The sequence below is a fragment of the Schistocerca cancellata genome, chromosome 3 (genome assembly GCF_023864275.1).
Source record: "Schistocerca cancellata isolate TAMUIC-IGC-003103 chromosome 3, iqSchCanc2.1, whole genome shotgun sequence".
Taxonomy (NCBI): Eukaryota; Metazoa; Arthropoda; class Insecta; order Orthoptera; family Acrididae; genus Schistocerca; species Schistocerca cancellata.
The window spans coordinates 234624624-234639869 of record NC_064628.1 but is presented as its reverse complement, the minus strand read 5'-3'; positions in this window follow the sequence as shown (position 1 = coordinate 234639869).

Sequence of the window (15246 nt, the reverse complement as noted above, 5' to 3'; positions counted from 1 at the left end):
GGTGGGGCCTGGCACGAAGTCGGCTTTCCAAAACATCCCAAAGGTGTTCTATAGGATACAGGTCAGGACTCTGTGCAGGTCAGTCCATTACAGGGATGTTATTGTAATGTAACCACTCCGCCACAGACCGTGCGTTATGCACAGGTGCTCGATAGTGTTGAAAGATGCAATCGCCATCCCCGAATTGCTCTTCAACAGTGGGAAGCAAGAAAATGCTTAAGACATCAGTGTAGGCCTGTGCTGTGATAGTACCACGCAAAACAACAAGGGGTACAAGCCCACTCCATGAAAAACACGACCATACCATAACACAAGCGCCTCCGAATTTTACTGCTGGCACTACACACGCTGGCAGATGATGTTCACCGGCCATTCGCGATACCCACACCCTGCCATCGGATCCCCACATTCTTTACCGTGATTCGTCACTCCACACAACGTTTTTCCGCTGTTCAATCGTCCAATGTTTACGCTCTTTACACCAAGCAAGGCGTCGTTTGGCATTTACCGGCGTGATGTGTGGCTTATGAGCAGCCGCTCGACCATGAAATCCAAGTTTTCTCACCTCCGGCCTAACTGTCATAGTACTTGCAATGGATCTTGATGCAGTTTGGAATTCTTTGTGATGATCTGCATAGATGTCTACCTATTACACTTCACGACCCTCTTCAACTGTCGGCGACGTGCGGCGTAGCCGAGCGGTCTTAGGCGCCTTGTCACGGTCCGAGCGGCTCCCCCCGTCGGAGGTTCGAGTCCTCCCTTGGGCATGGGTGTGTGTGTTGCCCGTAGTGTAAGTTACTTTAAGTTTCATTAAGTAGTACATAAGCTTAGTGACAGATGACCTCAGCAGTTTGGTCCCATAAGACCTTACGACACATTTCCATAATTTTCAACTCTCGGTAGCCTCTATCAGTAAAGAGACTATCACATCTACATCTACATCTACATGATTACTCTGCAATTCACATTTAAGTGTTTGGCAGAAGTTTCATCGAATCACAATCATACTATCTCTCTACCATTCCACTCCCGAACAGCGCGGCCGGCCGCGGTGGTCTAGCGGTTCTAGGCGCTCAGTCTGGAACCGCGCGACTGCTACGGTCGCAGGTTCGAATCTTGCCTCGGGCATGGATGTGTGTGAGGTCCTTAGGTTAGTTAGGTTTAAGTAGTTCTAAGTTCTAGGGGACGGATGACCACAGATATTAAGTCCCATAGTGCTCAGAGCCATTTGAACCATTTTTGAACCGAACAGCGCGCGGAAAAAACGAACACCTAAACCTTTCTGTTCGAGCTCTGATTTCTCTTATTTTATTTTGATGATCATTCCTACCTATGTAGGTTGGGCTCAACAAAATATTTTCGCATTCGGAAGAGAAAGTTGGTGACTGAAATTTCGTAAATAGATCTCGCCGCGACGAAAAACGTCTTTGCTTTAATGACTTCCATCCCAACTCACGTATCATATGTGCCACACTCTCTCCCCTATTACGTGATAACACAAAACGAGCTGCCCTTTTTTGCACCCTTCGATGTTCTCCGTCAATTCCACCTGGTAACGATCCCACACCGCGCACCAATATTCAAACAGAGGACGAACGAGTGTAGTGTAAGTTGTCTCTTTAGTGGACTTGTTGCATCTTCTAAGTGTCCTGCCAATGAAACGCAACCTTTGGCTCGCCTTCCCCACAATATTATCTATGTGGTCGTTCCAACTGAAGTTGTTCGTAATTTTAACACCCAGGTACTTAGTTGAATTGACAGCCTTGAGAATTGTACACGTCGGAAACAGAAGACCTAGGGATATTTAGGAGTGTGAAAAACTCGCGTACAGACGTTGGCACAAGTGGCACCCAATCACCTGACCACGTTCGAAGTCCATGAGTTCGGCGGAGCGTCCCATTCTCTTCTCTCGCGATGTCTAATGAGGTCGCTGATATGGAATACCTGGCAGCAGATGGCAGCACAATGCACCTAATATGAAAAACGTATGTTTTGGGGGGGGGGGGGGTATCTGGATACTTTTGGTCTCGTATTGTATATGGGTCTGCTGTCCACGTGAAAGTGAGTGTTAGTTTTGTAAAAAAACTTTCATGTTAACAGCATACCAATGCACAAAGTGATATCGCCTCTTACTACATTATCCTTCTCTATCTCTCTCTCCACAGGATGATCACAGCTGTCATCTAAAGAAGCTTTAGTATTTGTATACACTTAAGTTAAATATTTTTATGGTGCCACTATATCTTGATAATGAGGTATCATCTCGAAACATGTTGCTAAATAAATAATTTAGTATTCAACAAAAAAAATTGTGACTGGTAATGGTATTTGAATACCTTTTCATAACTTAAATCTGAATCATCATATAGAAAATGTTGTAGGGAGGCGAACCGACTGTTTTAATGGTTCAAATGGCTCTGAGCATTATGGGACTTAACATCTGTGGTCATCAATCCCCTAGAACTTAGAACTACTTAAACCTAACTAACCTAAGGACATCACACACATCCATGCCCGAGGCAGGATTCGAACTTGCGACCGTAGCAGTCGCGCGGTTCCGGACTGAGCGCCTAGAACCGCTAGACCACCGCGGCCGGCGACTGCTTTAATGGCAGAACACTCACACGATACAACAAATTACTAAAGAGGAAACCTATACCGCACATCGACCTATACTGCACTTGTCCGTTCACTTCTTTAGTACGGCTGCGCAGAACAGCAACACACAGGATAGGACTGACGGGGTACACTCTAAACGATTTCAAAGAAGTACAGTTTGTTCTGTAGTGTCGCAAATAAAAGACAAAGCGTCACAGATATGCGAGTTGCAGTGGCAGTCATTGAAAAAAGGGTATTTGCAGCTGCGTCGAGATTTTCAGCAATACTTTAATTCCAACTTTCTTCTCCGAATGCGAAAATATATTTTTGACTCCCACCTTCATACGGAGAAATAACCGCCGTATTAAAATAAATCAGTTTTTTTTTTAATCTTACGACGGCTCAAACACGCTTCGGCCATCCTGATTTAGGTTTTCCGTGGTTTCCCAAACTCGTTTCCGGCAAATGCCGGGATGGTTAATTAGAAAGTGCACGGCTGACTTCCTTCCCTAATCCGATGGGACCGATGACGTCACTCTCTGGTCTCCTCCCCCAAATCAACCAACCAACCATAAATTGGACTACATCTGGAACTTGGAAGTCTCAGCAGCTGCCCTTGTTTCAGTTGGTGGAAAAAAGGTACAGCTATCACTTACAAATTGTGTTTAACGTAGGAGATCTGGATTTCGGTCACTGAGTGACCATCTTTAATGTATCAGATTAAGTCAACACGTTTCATCAGCTAGTTGTGTGCAGTTTGAACTCTTGATATGTATAGTCCAAGAGGGACTATGCAAGTAATGGCTGAAATGTTTTAACTTCGAGTGTTACTTTGAAGATGGCCATTCAGTGACGGAAATCTAGATCTTTCACAATAAACACAAGCTGCGACTGACTGTTGTTCCTTCTTTCAACAAGTAAATAAGAGTTCGCGCGGGAAGATAAAGCGTCCAGTTTCCCACGAGTTATTCGCAAGTGTAATGGTCCAGAAAGAACCCTAAAATGGTTCTACGAACCGCATGCCAAGTACTTAAGTGAAAATTGCGGAGCAGTCATGCAGGTGTAGATGACCTATAGATGAGGCGTGCCCCACTAATTTTTAAAGGACGGCTCTCTCATATGTATAACATCAAGTATTTACAAATATTTTTCTTTCTTATTTCTGTACATTATGTTACAATCAATTCAACAGTTTCTGGAATTAATAAAAATTAAATGAAGTCGTCAGTGTACGCATTATTCATTTACCTGTGTCTCCGCAGTTAGTTCGATTAGTTATCGACCGGTGGCACCAGCTTACGAGACAAGACGTTACATTGTGCTTAGTTCACGATGAAATGCGGTTCATTGCTGTGAGTTACTCGAAACTAAAGTTAAGGCAGAGGAGTGTATGTGTATCGTTATAACATGCATAGTATGATGGTAACAGGTAATGCTTATGAATGGCGAAGCGATACAGGAAGGGATGCGTTCGTGATATGCACGGTTTGCACCCTCGTTCCACTCGCAGCAACAGCAAGACCTCTGAAATCGCGACATATTCGGAAAAGCGGCCAAATACTTTTTACAAGCAGGAGTACAAATGCCCATGTTGGTCCCAGAATCTGTTACAGAAGTGAAGACAAAAAAAGAGCGTTATACTTCATAGCTCGGAGTTCCTAACCACAGGACCACGACAAACAGGGAACTCTCTGTATTTTTACTGTTCATCTTAGGATCAACTGAAGGCTGATGCGCCATTAGCTAACATAAAATTGTAAGCAATAGTACCATGGGTAACGTGTCTGTGATAAATTTTCAATGCGCCACTGCCTTGAAATTGCATACTCGTGACATAACACGCATATTGTAATACAACAACAACGAAATACGACGAAATAGATATGTCACCTCCAAAGTAGTCGTTTGCACTCTTGGCTTACTATCACGTCATTTTGACGTCACTTCCGAGTAAGCCGTGAGTGCCACGAACGCGTTCCGAAATATAATTTGATAACCCGAACCAGCTGCACCCTCGCAGTAGACACAGTCATACATGCTGCTGCTTTGGGTTATCAAATTATGCTTCACTCTCCGTATTTCCGTGGTATGACTGCCAGTAACTTCTTCCTATTTGGTCGTGTGAAGAAACTGTTGCATGGCCGGCATTTCCAGTCGAAGTGACTCTCGAGGTGGAACGGTTCCTGTACGTCAAAATGGTGACTTCTGCAATGAAGGTCTCCCTCCCCCCCCCCCCCCCCTACAATGATTCATCGGTGAGATCTACGGCAGTGGATCGTGAATATGTAGAAAAGGGCTAACAACATCGCCAAGTTTCGTGGCCAAGCACTGATATTTTTTCCGGATGCTAGTTAAAACTGTATGACTACCTGTCGTATGTCCCATGGAATACACTCATGGTGCTTGTTCAGTGATAATGTAAAACCCTACTCGTCAAAAGTGAAAAACTTTTTGATTTTATTTGTATGTTTCTTCAATTGGCCCTGAAACTGGGCCAATTGTTTTAAGAGACGCGCAAGCCTTATTTGGCAAAATTTTGTGTTACTGTCTGCAGCTACGTCAGTTGGTCTACTGTGTTTCATTAACTCGGGATTGTTGTTCTGACAGCCCGTCCACGCTTGTTGCATTGTGCTTTATTAATGTTTAATTCAGACACTATTTGAAGCTACAATTAGCTTTCTCCCAAAAGAAAATTAATGAAATTAATTAAGGAGAAAGGAACTGTAAGCTTCAAATAGGTCTGCTTATTCTCCAGTAGCAAGGCCGAAGCCTAGAAATTAATTAAATTTCAGTTTCAAGCAAACCGAGCACACCATTTAAGCAAAATAAAGCTCTGTGATTGTGAGAAGAGCTACAGCATCTCAGTCGGGCGTTTTACCGAGAAATTAAATTCGTGTACATCAAATTTTCCTCCGGAGTCCCGACGTAAGAAAATATGCAGGCTACACGGGGACGGCATCTGAGATGAGGACAGATACTCATACTTGTGTATCCACACACGTGTTATTTTTTTACGGTAGTTCCGCATATCCTGTGAAGGAATAAGAGTTTCGTTAGCAAGCATATTATTCAGCATAGGTAATAACTTTTAGTCCAAGATGTTCTGAACACTATTTACATTCTTTTTTATTTAGTTCTAATAACATTTTAGCCTGTTATCTATAATTTAAGAAACGGCTGTATACATTATTATTGAAATTACTGCTCTCAGCATGTAATGCTTTTGAGACGGAGCCCGAGTCTCAAGGCATAAAGTTTTAATTTACTGTTCCTTTACTTCTTACTCTACTCGTAACACATTTTGCAGACAGCATCCGCATACACTATTCAACGTACCTGCTAATTTAAATCATTATACTACACATAGTTCAGGAGATATGACGCCTATAGCCGTGGACCAATGCGCGACTACGACATGGGTCTGTCTTGAAAGTATTAATATTGTTCCCCAAACATCTAACACTAATATACTGCTATAGCTCTACAACATTATCCACCATCGCCATAACTACACTGCCTGACAAAAGAGTCAAACCACACACAAGACATCGTCGTATCTCAATGTAAGTTCGTACACGTTCCTATTGCTTATTTATTTATTTACGTGTCAAGTTCCTTAGGACCAAATTGAGGAACAAATCTCTAAGCTCATGGAACGTGTCAGTACACGAAATTACAACATAAAAGTAATAACAGATAAAATTAAAATGTTTATGAACCCGAAAAAAGTCAAGCCCTAAGTTTAAGTAAACGCAATAAACAATAGAACAATACAGCCATCGAAGGGTATGAAAATTATTAGAATTATATTGCTCTGTGACAGGTAAAGCGACCACAAGAGTGCATAAGTGATAAAAGTTGATACAATTACTATGGATCAGTACAAGCGGACAGATCTTAGATACTGGGTGTTGTGGGTACAAGAGCAAGCATTTTTATTGGTGACTAAGGACAGTGTTCTCAACAACATTATATCAGCATTAACTTCATTTACAGAGTAATGATTATAGCTATTAGGAGCAGTACGTTTTTAGGTTGGTTAGTACCTCCGAGAACATATAGCAAGAGCAAGCCATTAATGCTTGTTTTTCCGTGGGTACCACGTCAGGTGTTGAAGTGTGGGCTCATGGACCTCAAATGGTTAGTCTACACTTATAGTCGTAGTTTACTTAGTGGTGCAGTTAGGACTGTGCAGAAAACATAAGTTAGTACATTATGTGGTACGTTCTTAGGAAGACTGTTGAATGCACAAAAGAACAAATGACTCACTGAAATGGGTACGCATTAAGGTACCAATGATCACAGTATCTGCAGATATACCTCAAACAGGTTTCATGTATGTGTAGGTAACAAGGACAGCTGGAAAACAGGCAGTAGTTAAAAGAAGTTGAGCTCTCTATTGTCCATCATAGTCGGGTATCCAAAGACTCCAACTATTTCAGTGCTGCAGGTGTTGTGTCTACGATGTCTTTCCAGGCACCCATGAATTTTCTTTCCGGGTAGTCGAGCAAAATGCGCCCCGTTGTTTGTTCCGATATTACGCAGTCGCATTGGCTATCATTTGTAATTTCCTACTTGTGTGGCGCAGATTGGTTACGGTGTAGCCAGTTCTGATACTGTTCAGGAAGCTCCATATTTTTCTTGATTGCTCTGCTTCTGGGATTGGACGGTCGGATCTATTTTATCTAACTTCCTATGACCATGGAAGGACATCCACTGTTTATTCATTCATCCCTTAGCTTATAGCTTTCTGGGGCAAGATGGCCGTTACTTATCCAGAATGGTTCTCTAGATCTTTGGTGCGTGGTTATTTGTTCGATGTTTGATGAATTTGTAACTGTCTGGGTCTTTTGACTTTCATCAAGTCACGTGTTGCTGTTTGTTATCGTCGAAGATTTGGTGAATCAATTTTGGCGAGTACTGACGGCCATGATATTGGCATGGATTTAAGAGTTCCTGTCGCGATCCTGATCGCGTCATATATTTTCTTTACATGGCTACTTCTACTGCAAACAGAAGAACTATGTTTGGTGACAAGATACAAAGTGCTTCTGCTGTAATTCTTAAGGGGTTACATTTGGTTCCAGCTAGCATCAGCTAGTTTTCGTAATATGTTATTTCTCGATTTTAACTCCTGTCCTTTTAGTTCTAAGCGTTTTCTAAATGTCGGGGAGCTGTAGAAACATACCCAAATATTTGGGGTGTCGACTATCTCGTATTTTTTTGTTGTACTGATAGAAGATTACATTCAGTTGTCGTTTTGTTGGGTGGAATGAGATGAAGTTTGAGAGGGTTTGCATTTGGCGAGTTGACCAAATCGTGCATTATCCAGGTTTGTGGGGCATTCGGATGTGACAGCAGCCCAGTCTTAAACGGCATGGAAGCCTGGGGGTAGGCGTACTCGACGTCAGCGTTCCGGTCGTCGTATTCTGCTGTAAGCAGCACAAACTGCGCCTGCCATTCCTGACTGGCATGGATTGCTAGTGAATGGTGTCGCACTGTGTACACCGATGATTGGCGGTTCCGCACTACCCCACATGGCAGCTACCTGTGGAGATGTTTAGCAGAGGCACGGTGTCGTTCCTCGGGCGACGTGGTGCGGAGAGCCTTCGGGTATTATTTCAGGTCACGGCTGTTAGTGATTGAGCGACGGTATGTCATGAACATCCTGCTATCTCATGTGCTACCTCTCATGCGACCGAACCTGGTGGCGCAGTGGTTCGCACACTGGACCCGCATTCCGCGTCCAGCCACCCTCGTTTTGGTTTCCCGCGATTTCCCTAAATCGCTTCAGTCAAATTCCGGTATGGTTCCCAAAGGGCCTCGCCGATTTCCTTCTCCATCCTTTCCTAATACGAGCTTGTGCTCCGTCTCTTATGACCTCTTTGTCGACTGGACGTTTAACAATAATCTCCTCCTCCTCCTCTCATGTGACAGGACCTTCTGCCACGTCTCGTGAAGTCTCTGCGTGATGTTGTGACATCCCCCTGGCCATCAAGATCTCCAGAGCTGTCCCGATAGAACATGTGTGAGACTTGCTCGGACATCACCTCCGTCCGAGTGCCAGTATTCAGGATATGAAGGGTGAGTTACAGCAGCTGTGAGCCACCTGCACCCTTGCCTTTAGAGAGGATACAACAGTTTTATCACATCTTTCCCACCCGAATCAGTTCACACATCGAAGCCAGAGAGGGTGCGAAGTCCCTCTGATAAGTCGTCGTAACTGCCGCCTGCTTCACATCTGCTGTGCAGCAAGTTACGTAAATTCAAGTATTAACTGTATTTTTCTTACTTGTAACTTCTTTTTTCGTGTGTTTTTGCTTTTAGGAAGCTTTAATTTTCGAGTACTAGTAATAGTGTTCCATAGACTTCGTGTTTGTTTTGAATGCAGTCCAGAGACAGTTAGTGCTTATATTCATTGTTTCCAACAAGAAGTGTCTACTAATCACAGTTTAGTCACCTATCAGCCGCATTTAGTGAATTAGCAGTCTAGTTAAAAGTTGATTAACTCTCTACAGTAAATTATTGATTTCTTATGATGGATAGGATGTGTGACTGCTGTTTACGGACGCAGGAGGAGCTGGCCACTGTTCGTGAACAGCTGAACGTGCTGATGGCTGCGGTCAGCCGTCTTCACGCTGCTGCCACGGAGTGTAGCGGCAGTGGGGAGTCTGGTGCATCGCATGGTAAATGCTTCACCCAGGGTCCCTGCCGTCGAGACATATTCGCGGGTACCGGGCGCAGTTGGGCCACCCTCTCCCCAAGGGAGAGTGGCAGGTTCAGAGGCGTTCGCGTCACAGGAGGCAAAAGATCAATGTGGAGGCTGGCCGTGTGGCATCGCCCGCTCTGCCAGTGAGTGGACATGTGGCCGCTCCTTCAGCAAGGTCCGAGCAGGCACATGGAGGGAGGGGTTTATTATTATTGATTGGGAATTCGAATGTTAGGCGGGTGATGGAGCCCCTTAGGGAAATAGTGGAAACGTCGGAGAAGAAGGCCAGTGTTCACTCTGTCTGCTTGCCGGGGGGTCTCATCCGAGATGTGGAGGAGGCCCTGCCGGCGGTGATAGAGAGCACTGGGTGCATCCGACTGCAAATTGTTGCTCATGTCGGCACCAATGACTCCTGCCGTCTGGGTTCAGAGGTCATCCTCAGTTCATACAGGCGGTTGGCGGAGTTGGTGAAGGCGGAAAGCCTCGCTCGCGGGGTGGAATCTGAGCTATTTGTAGTATCGTTCCGAGAACCGATCGCGGTCCTCTGGTTTGGAACCGAGTGGAAGGCTTTAACCAGAGGCTCAGTCGATTCTGCGGAGACCTGGGGTGCAAATTTCTCGACCTCCGCTATCGGGTGTGGAAATGTAGGGTGCCACTGAATAGATCAGGCTTGCACTACGTGCAGGAAGCGGCTACAAAAGTATCGGAGTATGTGTGGAGTGCACATGTGGGTTTTTTAGATTAGAGAATTCCTTCTCTAGGCCCGACAAGACGCCTCTTGAGACGCGACAAGGTAGCAGTAGGAAAACCCAACAGAGAATAACAATATTCATGTGGTAATAGTAAACTGCAGGAGCGTCTATAGAAAGGTCCCAGAACCGCTCTCATTAATAAACGGTCACAATGCCCGCATAGTACTAGCGAAGGACAGCTGGCTGAAACCAGATGTAAACAGCAATGAAATTCTAAACTCAGATTGGAACGTATACCGCAGAGACAGGCTGGGCAGTGAAGGGGGAGGCGCGTTCATAGCGATAAACAGTGCATTAGTATCGAAGGAAATTGACGGAGATCCGAAATGTGAAATAATTTGTGTGAAGGTCACGGTTAAAGCAGGCTTAAACATGGTAATTGGATGTCTCTAGGGCCCCTTGAATCATCAGCTGTTGTGGCAGAGCACTGAAGGAAAATTTGTAAAATATTTCGACTAGATTTCCCGACTGTAATTCTGGGTGGAGATTTTGATTTACCTGATATAGACTGGGAGACTCAAACGTTTATAATGGGTGTCAGAGACGAAGAATCCAGTGAAATTTTTTTAAGTGAATTATTGGAAAACTACCTTGAGCAGTTAAACAGTGAACCGACTCTTGGCAATAACATATTAGACCTTCTGGTGACAAACAGACCAGAACTATTTGAGACAGTTAACGCAGAACAGGAAATCAGCGATCATAAAGCGGTTACTGCACAATGATTCAGCCACTCGTCATCATTCTTCTATAGATAAAGGATTAATGTAAATGGCAGTCCCACAGATGTACCCTGTACGTCGAAATGCCTTTTAGCTTTCCGTGGGATTACGAGACCACGTCTGAGGTACATCCAATCCTCTCTAGTCCTTGACTATCCATTGCATAGGATCGGAGAGCGGTAACAGACCACGAAAGTGTCATGAGCAGATAAAAATTTTGGACGTCGAACATATTAAGTCATTTAAACAAAGAACATCTCATTACTTCGACAAAGAAAATCTAAACCGCAAATACTTATCATAAACAGTGAATGTTAATACAATGCACACAATATTCCTTGAGATGTATGAGATAAATATTCCACAAAAGTTCTAATGGACCGTTTTTCTCGGAAGTTTAATATTAAATCTGGAGTATCTAAGTCTGATACATGTAGAGTTTGTGGCTTCCTAACGGTCAAAACTCAGTCATCATCTGGAGGCAAACCAACCAGTAAGATGGAGAAGGATTTCCATCTCCGAAAAGGCGAAAAGATTCCGGAAAAGACAAGGAAACTGCAACAGTATACTTACAAGGGGAAAAATTCTGTAATTTAGTTTGATTATAAATAGAATTTTCCTGCACATCTGCATTCCAACCAGATATTTTATGCTCGACAGTTATGGCATTTTGTTTTCGGTACACGCAGTTTCTATGACTGTAGCGCACCTCAGTGTGCGTATTGTGAGAGACTGGAAAACCAGGTCAAATCGAGGTGACATCACGTCTTTTCCATTACATTAAGATCCGGAAAATAAGAGAGATGATCTGGTTTTGGTGTCCGATGTATCTCTCGGTGCATTGTCTGAAAATGTTCAGTACAGTCGCTCATATGTTTTCGGTTTGAGTCCGTTCGTACTTTCCCAATGAACAGCATTTTATACACATTCTAAAAGAAAAGCCGTGGAGACTGTAGAAACTCCCGAGCATTGGAATGACATAATAGCGTCATGTTGAATAAAACCGAGCGCGTTTAAGCTAGTAAATGACGTATTTTCAACTTAGAGGAAGCTGTAGATTCTTACAGTCTGAAAACTACAAAGTCACCTCTTCAGCTGAAGACGCATCACACGAAACAAGGAACAGATGCCATCAGATCTTCATTTTCCCCAACAGCATAAAGGACCAGTCTATATCAGTGATGCAAAAATGTATAATTTGGGGAAGTCTGTATTCCATACTGACAGGAACGAACGAAATTTTTTAACTGTTTTAAACGAAGTAACGTGAACAGTAGTAACACAGATGACTCAGATAATAGCAGCGGTGAAGCGTTATGAAAAAAATACTGGAAAAATATATAGCAAGCAAATTACCTTGGTTCATCATTGCTCAGTTACATTGCAACATTAAAGATTAACACAAACAAAGTTAGTAAATAACTCAGTTACAATGTAACATTAAAAAATCAACAGAAATAAAGCTATTAAATAAGATATCTTCTTTTTCCATGCTTTTCCTATGGAACCAGCCTATGTCTTTCCATACCTGTTTTGACTACAGCACATGTTAGTCATAATCAGTCACGAATAAATCTATTCATAGGTTAAACATACCTTTGATAGTCTAGTCAGGGTATAGTTTAAGACAGCTTAACTACCTGAAAACTGTTAGCTGCTAGAAGGTTTCTTCCGTCCTCTGAAAAGTTATTGACAATGGGCAAGGGCTGGTTTTGTCAAAAACCTTCCCACAGAACCATCATATTTTGGGGATGTTGATTAATACGTATCACGTGCTGCTCCAAATAGTCCTGTCTTTGGGATGAAGACCAGGTGATTTAGCGGGCCTTTATGTTTGCGGTAGGATTCTGGAATGTTCATCAAACCAGGAATGTATGTGTGCACCCCCGTGATGATGGCTTTTGACATTTTAGAAGACGGGAGTCTCCGCAGCCTACTTATATGTAAATTCAGAAGACAGAGCAGCACTTGATCACCGAGATTAAGCACCGCAATGTTCTCTGTAACCTGAATGCAAGGCAACAAGTCATGGTAAAGTAAACCTAAAACATCGTACTACCAGTACTACCATCTCTAGCGTACAGTAGAGCCTCCACACACTTCGGCTAAAACGTCTCATTGCCAATCTTTGCACGACTTTCAAATCTTATCAATACCTGACTGAATATTTATGTAGCTCCTCTCAGACAGTGCTTCATTATAAATAAGTGCATCATTTTCGATAAAGCTAGAGTAAGTTCTTCGTTCACTTTATAGGAAATACAGAAAGTTAGTTATATGTGGTGACTTCAATATTAATTTTATAAGTGATTGTGCATTGAAAAGGATGCTGGTAGACCTCCTTAATTCATATAATCTTATACAAACCGTATTCTTTCCAACGAGAATGCAAGGGAACAGTATAACAAACCACAGGTAACATTTTTGTTCATTCCTTATTACTAGAAGGGCATTCTGTTAGCAAAAAAGCTAATGGCCTTTCAGATCATGATGCACAAGTTTTAACTCTAAAAGATTTTTGTGCTGCAACACATGTTAAATGTTGACTTTTTAGGAAAGCTGATCCAGTTGCTGTAGAGATCTTTGTAAACCTTTTCAAGGAACAAGAGTGGCAGGATGTTTATAGTGCTGATACAGTAGACGATAAATATAATGCTTTCCTCAACACTTTTCTCGTGCTCTTTGAAAGTTGCTTTCCGTTAGAACGTTCAATACAGGGTACTAGCGCAAACAGGCAGCCTGGGTGGCTGACTAGAGGGACAAGAATATCCTGTAGAACAAAGTGGCAATTATATCAAAACGTTAGAAACAGTCAAAATCTAAATGCAGCAGCCCATTACAAACAGTATTGTAAGGTGCTTAAAAAAGTTATTAGGAAGGCAAAAAGTATGTGGTATGCAGATAGAATAGCTAAGTCTCAGGATAAAATTAAAACCATATGGTCAGTCGTAAAGGAAGTGGCTGGTCTGCAGAGACAGGTCGAGGATATAGAATCAGTGCGTAGTGGGAATGTCCGTGTTACTGATAAGTCGCATATATTTACAGTATTTAATAATCACTTTCTGCATATAGCAGGTGAACTAAATAGAAACCTAGTCCCAACAGGGAATCATATAGCGCTCGTAGAAAAAAGTGTTCCGAGACTGTTACCTGAAATGCTCCTCCATGATACTGACAAGAGGAAGATTGAGTTAATAATTAAATCACTGAAGACCAGGAACTCTCATGGATATGACGGGGTATCTAGCAGAATACAAGTATTGTTCTATGTGTGTTAGCCCAGTACTTAAGCATATCTGTAACTTTTCCTTTAGGAGTGGTCGGTTTCCTGACCGATTAAAGTAGTGAAGCCACTTTATAAAAAGGGAGACAGGGATAATGTTGACAATTATAGACCTATTTCTATGCCATCGGTGTTTGCTAAAGTTATCGAGAAGGTTGTATATACAAGGTTACAGGAGCATTTAAATTCACATAATTTACTGTCAGATGTACAGTTTGGTTTTAAAAATGGTTTAACAACTGAAAATTCTATATCACCTCTTCTCTGTGAGGTTTTGGACGGATTAAATAAAAGGTTGCAAACGCTAGGCGTTTTCTTTGATTTAACGAAGGCTTTTTGATTGTGTTGACCACAAAATATTACTGCATAAGTTGGACCATTATGGAGTAAGGGGAGTAGCTTACAATTGGTAAGCCTCTTACTTTAAGAGCAGAAAGCAGAAGGTAATTCTCCGCAATAATCAGAGTGGTAGTGATGTTCAGTCCCAATGAGGCACTGTTAATTGGGGCGTTCCCCAAGGCTCGGTGCTGGGGCCGCTGCTGTTTCTTATTTATATAAATGATATGCCTTCTAGTATTAAAGGTGATTCAAAAATATTTCTGTTTGCTGATGACACCAGCTTGGTAGTGAAGGATCTTGTGTGTAATATTGAAACATTATCAAATAATGTAGTTCATGAAATAAGTTCATGGCTTGCGGAAAATAATTTGATGCTAAATCACAGTAAGACTCAGTTTTTACAGTTTCTAACTCACAGTTCAACAAGAACTGATATTTTGATCAGGCAGAATGGGCATATTATAAGCGAGACGGAACAGTTCACGTTCCTAGGCGTTCGGATAGATAGTAAGCTGTTATGGAAAGCCCATGTTCAGGATCTTGTTCAGAAACTAAATGCTGCTTTATTTACCAGTAGAACAGTATCTGAAATAAGTGACACTTCAACACGAAAAGTAGTCTACTTCGCATATTTTCAGACGCTTATGTCATATGGTATTATTTTTTGGGGTAATTCTTCTGATTCAAAAAGGGTATTTTTGGCTCAAAAACGGGCTGTTCGAGCTATATGTGGTGTAAGTTCGAGAACCTCTTGTCGACCCCTATTCAATAGTCTGGGAATTCTGACATTGCCCTCACAGTATATATTTTCTTTAGTGTTTGTTGTTAGCAATATTAGCTTAT